The sequence below is a fragment of the Theropithecus gelada genome, chromosome 4 (genome assembly GCF_003255815.1).
Source record: "Theropithecus gelada isolate Dixy chromosome 4, Tgel_1.0, whole genome shotgun sequence".
Lineage (NCBI taxonomy): Eukaryota > Metazoa > Chordata > Mammalia > Primates > Cercopithecidae > Theropithecus > Theropithecus gelada.
Window position 1 is genome coordinate 110,739,374 of NC_037671.1, and position 9,190 is coordinate 110,748,563.

The window sequence follows — 9,190 nt, forward strand, 5'->3', positions numbered from 1 at the left end:
AGAAGAAGTCAAATTGTCCCTCTTTGCAGATGACATGATTGTATATTTAGAAAACCCCATCATCTCAGCCCATAATCTCCTTAAGCTGATAAGCAACTTCAGCAAAGTCTCAGGATACAAAATTAATGTGGAAAAATCACAAGCATTCTTATACACCAGTAACAGACAGAGCCAAATCATGAATGAACTTCCATTCACAATTGCTTCAAAGAGAATAAAATACCTAGGAATCCAACTTACAAGAGATGTAAAGGACCTCTTCAAGGAGAACTACAAACCACTGCTCAGTGAAATAAAAGAGGACACAAACAAATGGAAGAACATACCATGCTCATGGATAGGAAGAATCAATATCGTGAAAATGGCCATACTGCCCAAGGTAATTTATAGATTCAATGCCATCCCCATCAAGCTACCAATGGGTTTCTTCACAAAATTGGAAAAAACTGCTTTAAAGTTCATATGGAACCAAAAAAGAGCCCGCATTGCCAAGACAATCCTAAGTCAAAAGAACAAAGCTGGAGGCATCACGCTACCTGACTTAAAACTATACTACAAGGCTACAGTAACCAAAACAGCATGGTACTGGTACCAAAACAGAGATACAGACCAATGGGACAGAATAGAGTCCTCAGAAATAATACCACACATCTACCGTCATCTGATCTTTGACAAACCTGACAAAAACAAGAAATGGGGAAAGGATTCCCTATTTAATAAATGGTGCTGGGAAAATTGGCTAGCCATAAGTAGAAAGCTGAAACTGGATCCTTTCCTTACTCCTTTTGAAAAAATTAATTCAAGATGGATTAGAGACTTAAATGTTAGACCTAATACCATAAAAACCTTAGAAGAAAACCTAGGTAATACCATTCAGGACATAGGCATGGGCAAAGACTTCATGTCTAAAACACCAAAAGCAATGGCAACAAAAGCCAAAATTGACAAATGGGATCTAATTAAACTAAAGAGCTTCTGCACAGCAAAAGAAACTACCATCAGAGTGAATAGGCAACCTACAGAATGGGAGAAAACTTTTGCAATCTACTCATCTGACAAAGGGCTAATATCCAGAACCTACAAAAAACTCAAACAAATTTACAAGAAAAAAACAAACAACCCCATCAAAAAATGGGCAAAGGATATGAACAGACATTTCTCAAAAGAAGACATTCATACAGCCAACAGACACATGAAAAAATGCTCATCATCACTGGCCATCAGAGAAATGCAAATCAAAACCACAATGAGATACCATCTCACACCAGTTAGAATGGCGATCATTAAAAAGTCAGGAAACAACAGGTGCTGGAGAGGCTGTGGAGAAATAGGAGCACTTTTACACTGTTGTTGGGATTGTAAACTAGTTCAACCATTATGGAAAACAATATGGTGATTCCTCAAGGATCTAGAACTAGAAGTAACATATGACCCAGCCATCCCATTACTGGGCATATACCCAAAGGATTATAAATCATGCTGCTATAAAGACACATGCACATGTATGTTCATTGCGGCACTATTCACAATAGCAAAGACTTGGAATCAACCCAAATGTCCATCAGTGACAGACTGGATTAAGAAAATGTGGCACATATACACCATGGAATACTATGTAGCCATAAAAAAGGATGAGTTTGTGTCCTTTGTAGGGACGTGGATGCGGCTGGAAACCATCATTCTCAGAAAACTATCACAAGAACAGAAAACCAAACACTGCATGTTCTCACTCATAGGTGGGAACAGAACAATGAGATCACTTGGACTTGGGAAGGGGAACATCACACACCGGGGCCTATAGTGGGGAGTGGGGAGGGATTGCACTGGGAGTTATACCTGATGTAAATGACGAGTTGATGGGTGCTGACGAGTTGATGCGTGCAGCACACCAACATGGCACAAGTATACATATGTAACAAACCTGCACATTATGCACATGTACCCTAAAACTTAAAGTATAATAAAAATAAATATAAATAAATAAATAAATAAAAATAAAATAAAAAGGAAGCTAACAGATCTGACAGAATTAAAAAACACAATATAAGAATTTCACAATGCAATCACAAGTATTGACAGCAGAATAGACCAAGCTAAGGAAATAATTTCAGAACTTGAAGACTGGCTCCCTGAACTAAGACAGTCAGAAAAAAAGGAATGAACAAATCTTCTGTTAAGTATGAGATTATGTAAAGAGGCCAGATCTACAAATTGCTGGCATCCCTGAAAGGGAGGGGAAGAAAGAAAACAACTTGGAAAACATATTTCAGGAATCATTCATGAAACCTTGCTAAAGAGGCCAAAAGTCAAATTCAGGAAATACAGAGAACTCCTGCAAGATTCTATACAAGAAGATCACCCCCAAGACACATACATAATCATCAGATTTTCCAAGGTTGAAATGAAAGAAAGAAGGTTAAGGGCAGCTAAAGAGAAAGGGCAGGTAACTTACCAAGGGAACCCCATCAGGCTAACAGTGGATCTCTCAGCTAAAACCCTACAAGCCAGAAAAGAGTATGAGGCATAAATTCAACATTCTTAAAGAGAAAAATCTTCAACCAAGAATTTCATATTCTTAGCCAAACTAAGCTTCTTAAGCAAAGGAGAAAAAAAGATCCTTTTTAGATAAGCAAATGTTGACAGAGTTTGTTACCACTACACCTGCCCTACATGAGATGTTGAAAGGAGCACTAAAGGAAAGACTGCTACCAGCTAAGAGAAAAACACACTTAAATATATAGACCAGTGACACCACAAAGGAACCACAAAAACAAGCCAGCACAATAACCAGCTAACAACACAATGACAGGATGAAAGCCACACATATCAATACTAACATTAAATGTCAATGGACTAAATGCCCCCACTTAAAAGGCACAGAGTGGCAAGCTGAAAAAAAAAAAAAAAACAAGACCCACTCAATGGTATGCTGTCTTCAAGAGACTCATCTCACTTGTGCTGACACCTATAGGCTCAAAATAAAGGGATGGAGAAAGAATCTACCAAACAAATGAAAAACAGAAAAAGCAGGAGTTGTAATCCTAATTTCAGACAAAAGAGACTTTAAAACAACAAAGATGAAAAAAGACAGGCCAGGCGTGGTGGCTCACGCCTGTAATCCTAGCACTTTGGGAGGCCAGGGCAGGCAGATCACTTAAGGTCAGGAGTTCAAGACCAGCCTGGCCAAATGGTGAAACCACATCTCTACTAAAAATATAAAAATTAGCCAGTGGTGGTGGTGCACACCTGTAATCCCAGCTACTCAGGAGGGTGAGGCAGGAGAATCACTTCAACCTGGGAGGCAGAGATGCAATGAGCCAAAATCACAACACTGCGCTCCAGCTAGGGGACAAGAGCGAAACTCCATTTAAAAAAAAAAAGACAAAGAAGAGCCTTAATGATGATAAAGGGCTCCATTCAACAAGAAGACTTAACTATCCAAAATATATATGCACCCAATACAGGAGCATCCAGATTCAGAAAGCTAATTCTCAGAGACCTACAGAGATCTAAACTCCCACACAGTAATAGTGGGGGACTTCAACACTTCACTGACAATATTAGACATACCATCAAGGCAAAACATTAACAAAGATATTCAGGACCTAAACTCAATATTGGACCAAATGGATCTGATAGACCTCTATAGAATTCTCCAGCCCAAAACAGCAGAACATACATTCTCATCATCACATGGCACATGCTCTAAAATTGACCACATAATTGGATGTAAAACAACCCTCAGCAAATGCAAAAGAACTGAAATCATACCAATCATACTCTCAGACCACAGCACAATAAAAATAAAAGTCAAGACTAAGAAAATCACTCAAAACCATGCAATTAAACAACATGCTCCTGAATGACTTTTGGGTAAAAAAGAAATTAAGGCAGAAATGAGTAAGTTCTTTGAAACTAACAAGAACAAAGATACAATACACCAGAATCTCTGGGATACAACTAAGCCAGTGTTCAGAGTGAAATTCATAGCACTAAATGCCCACATCAAAAAGTTAGGAAGATCTCAAATTAACAACCCAACATCACACTGAAAGAATTAGAGAAGCATGAAAAAAATCAATCCCAAAGCTAGCAGAAAACAAGAAATAAGAAAAAATCAGAGCTTAACTAAAGGATATTAAGACATAAAACATTCGGAAGATCAACGAATCCAGGAGTTGGCTTTTTGAAAAAATGAATAAGACAGGCCACTAGCTAGACTAATAAAAAAGAAAAGAGAGACAATCCAAATAAACACAATGAGAAATGATGAAGGGGATGTCACCACTGACCCCACAGAAATAAAAATAACCATCAGAAACTACTATGAACACCTCTATGCACATCAACCAGAAAATCTACAAGAGACAGATAAATTCCTGAACACATACACCTTCAGAAGACTGAACCAGGAAGAAACTGATTCCCTGAATAGACGAATAACATGCTCTGAAATTGAATCAGTAATATTAATAAATAGACTACCAACCAAAAAGCTCAGGACCAGATGGATTCACAGCTGAATTCTACCAAAGGCACAAAGAAGAGCTGAAATTATTCCCAAAACTTGAGGAGGAGGGACTCCTCCCCAACTCATTCTATGAGGCCAGCATCATCCTGATATCAAAACCTAGCAGAGACACAACAAAACAAGAAAATCTCAAGCCAATATCCGTGATGAACACTGACGCAAAAATCTTCAACAAAATACTTGCAAACCAAATCCAGCAGCACATCAGAAAGCTAATCCACCATGATCAAGTAGGCTTCATCCCCAGGATGCAAGGTTGGTTCAACATATGCAAATCAATACATGTAATTTATTACATAAACAGAACTAAAGACAAAAATCACATGATTATCTCAATAGATGCAGAAAAGCCTTTCTGTAAAATTCGACATCTCTTCATGTTTAAATTCCCAACAAACTAGGTATTGAAGGGACATACCTCAAAATAATAAGAGCCATCTACGACAAACCCACAGCCAACATCATACTGAATGGGCAAAAGCTGGAAGCATTCCCCTTGAAAACTGGCATAGGACAAGGATGTTCTTTCTACAATATACTTAGCAAGAGAAAAACAGGCAAGAGAAAGAAATAAAGGGAATCCAAACACAATGAGAGGAAGTCAACCTATCCCTGCTTGCAGGTGACATGATTCTGTATCTAGAAAACCCCACAGTCACTAGGCACAAAAGCTACTTCAGCTGATAAACAACTTCAGCAAAGTTTCAGGACACAAAATCAATGTACAAAAATCACTAGCATTCCTATACACCAGCAACAGCCAAGCTGAGAGACAAATCAGGAAGGCAATCCCATTCACAAATGCTACAAAAATAATAAAATACCTAAGAATACAGCTAACCAGGGAGGTTAAATATCTCTACAGTGAGAATTACAAAACACTGCTCAAGGAAATCAGAGAAAACATAAACAAATGGAAAAACATCCCATGCTTATGGATAGGAAGAATCAACATCATTAAAATGGCCATACTGCCCAAAGCAATTTACAGATTCAATGCTATTCCTATCAAACTACCAATGACCTTCTCCACAGAACTCAAAAAAAAAAAAACGATTTTAAAATTCATGTGGCACCAAAAAAGAGTCTGAATAACCAAGACAATCTTAAGCAAAAACAACAAAGCTGGAGGCATAACATTATCTGACTTCAAACTATACTACAAAGCTACAGTAACCAAAATAGCATGGTACTGGTACAAAAACAGACACATAGGTCAATTGAACAGAAGAAAGAGCCCAGAAACAGAGTCACACACTATGACCATCTGATCTTTGACAAAGCTGACAAAAAACAAGAAATGGGGAGAAGACTCCCTATTCAATAAATGGTGCTGGGATACCTGGCTAGTTATATGCAGAAGATTGAAGCTGGATCCCTTCCTTACACCATATTTAAAAATCAACTCAAGGTGGATTAAAGATTTAAATGTAAAACCCAAAACTACAAAAACCCTGTAAGACAACCTATGCAATACAATCCTGGACACAGGAACAGGTAAATATTTCATGACAAAAGCAATCATGACAAAAGCAAAAATTGACAAATAGGATCTAATTAAACTTAAAAGCTTCTGCACCACAAAAGAAACTATCAACAGAGTAAACAGTCAACCTACAGAATGAGAGAAAATACTTGCAAACTATGCATATGACAAAGGTCTACTATCCAGCATCTATAAGATGCAAACAAATTTACAAGAGAAAAACAACCCCATTAAAAAGTGGGCAAAGGACATGAACAGACACTTTTCAAAAGAAAACAACCTTGTGGCCAACAAGCACATTGAAAAAAAGTTTAATATCACAAATCATTAGAGAAATGCAAATAAAACCCACAATGAGATACCATTTCACAGCAGTCAGAATGACTATTACAAAAAGTCAAAAAATAACGGATGCTGGTGAGGCTGCAGAGAAAAGAGAAGACTTATACACTGTTGGTGACAGTGTAAATTAGTTCAACCATTGTGGAAAGCAGTATGGCAATTCTTCAAAGATCTAAAGATCTACCATTCAACCCAGCAATCCCATTGCTAGGTATATACCCAGAGGAATATCAATTTTTTTACCATAAAGACACATGCATGAGAATGTTCACTGCAGCACTATTCACAATAGTAAAGACATAGAATCAACCTAAATGTCCATCAGTGACAGATTGGACAAAGAAAATGTGGTACATATATACTGAGGAGTACTATGCAGCCATAAAAAGAATGAGATCATGCCTTTTGTGGGAACATGGATGGAGCTGGAGGCAAACTAACACAGAAACAATCACAGATTCTTAGCAAACTTACACAGAAATCCAAATACCACATGTTCTCACTTATAAGTGGGAGCTAAATGATGAGAACTCATGAACAAAAAGAAGGGAACAACAGACACTGAGGTCTACTTGAGAGTGGAGGAAATAACTATTGGGTGCTAGGCTTAATACCTGGGTGATGAAATAATCTGTACAACAAACACCTGTGACACAAGTTTACTTATATAACAAACCTTCACATGAACCCGGAAACTAAAATAACAGTTTTTTAATTAGATGAGGCTGGAGACAGAGCTGGCCCAGATCACATGAGGCGTTGCAGATATCATAAAGAGTTTGTTCTTTAAAAGCAACTGGAAGCCATTCCAAGCTTTCAAGAAACGTGATCAGATTTTCAATTTTAAAAGCTCATCTGGATACAGTGTAAGAAGTGTATCACAGTTGGGAGGTGCTTCAGTCAACCTGAGATAGATGACAATAGTGCCACTATAGGGAGGCAGTGAGTTAGAGGAGTGTATGAATACTAGGGATATTTATGAGGTAAAATCCATAGGACTTGGCTGTGTTAAAGAAATACACGAATATATTAGGGAATCAGTCTTCAAAACAGACCACATTTACTTAATCTTTCCACTCGCCATAATGACTAAATTTTAGAAAAGTTCTTTATGCAAATGGTAATTTTTTAAAAACAGAAAATATAAAGCTCCATCTGATATTAGTGTTTTACAAAAAAAAGGCATATGAGCTTTTACACCTTATAGGCCTTATTCTAGATAGAAGATGAAGAGTCTTGAATTCAGTTATTTTTCCCTGTGAATATATTTGTATGAGACTCTTCCAGGTCTCTGATTTATTTCCTATATATTAATATGTGAATGTTAATAGCCTCCTTTAATTTACAGCCAAGCTACAGATCACCATTTCTCAAAGTGTGTTCCCCAGAATCAGCCCTTTTTTTCATCAATAATGGTTAAATATATAGCAATTTCCTTAATGGAGGCTTTCAAAGCCTTTAATATGCTAACATGCATTGTGAATTTCCAAAGCAGAAATCTGGAGCACATCTCAACTCATGTGTCATGAAATGCATTCCACTGAACATATCAGTGGTCTGGTGTTCCATAAGATCCCTTAAGTAACTGGCCACACGCACCTTGGCTTAGCTCCTTGAGCAAAGTTTTGCATATAACATGTCTTTATAATTTGTTAAATGAATGATGATATGGATTCAGAATTGCAAATTTTAACACCAAGTCTCTTAGCTAAGTGACATGACAAAGGGCTGACAAATGCCCCATGCCTCTAATGAGGGCATCAATAGAAGGACAGTCAGCTAACTTGTTGATATGTAAAACATACCAATTTTTAAAGGGAAGTCAAAAATCCTTATTTCTATATGAAATTTCATACTATTTCTTAGTGCCTCAGGCCAAACAGAACATATAGGCTACAAGTTTGAACTTCTAAGACATTCTAACACACATTACATTTCACTACTTTAAAAAAAAAATGAACAGTCAGGCCAAGTTCCTTAGTGGAGTAACCAAGAATCCTCCTGTGAGATCCATAAAAGCTTTTCTTCCTTTTAAGGAACTCACACTTTTAATTTTCCATTATGAAAATTTCCATTTCTACTTTTTAATTTTCTTCTTGAGGAAAAGTAACACCTTCATTGCTTGGAGGCATCATTAGAAACCCTAAAAGAGATAACTTAGCAAATAATATTGTCAAACCTTGAAAGAAATCATTATTTCATTATAAAGCATATTTTCTCCCTGGTTCAGGAAAGATCAGGTCATTCAGGAATAAAGAGCAATAGAAAAGCAATCCTATTTGAGAAAGCACATTATTACACCAGAGGCAAACACTTAGATATAGCAATGCAATCAGACCAGAGTTTAATTACAGATGTGATCATGTATCCGTTTTGCTAAAAAACAAGTAATGTGACTGCTTAAACTACAGTAAACTCTCAGTTATTCAGAACCTTATTTATCAATTTATTGGTTACCCACCCCAATTTATTTCCTTTCTTGCTAAGCATATTTGTCTATTTCAATACTAACAGGTACAGGAAAATGCACACTTAGTAAGTTTGTATTTCTTAAATTTCATTAAAACAATGCACAAACATACACACGCCATACATACAGGGTTAGGTAGTTTATGTTTTGTTTCTTATTTATGCTATTTCTATAATGGGTGCTTTATTGTTTACCTTGTGATTAAAATTCTATTTATATATCTTTTTCCCTTTTTTACCATTTAGAAGTCCAGCATGAATAGTGGGGGAAAAAATTATGGTAGTAGTATGGTTCTATTTTGTAAAAATCAATTGTAGTTTTAAATGAAGTGTTAACTTGAAAAAATGAGATTTTTTACTGC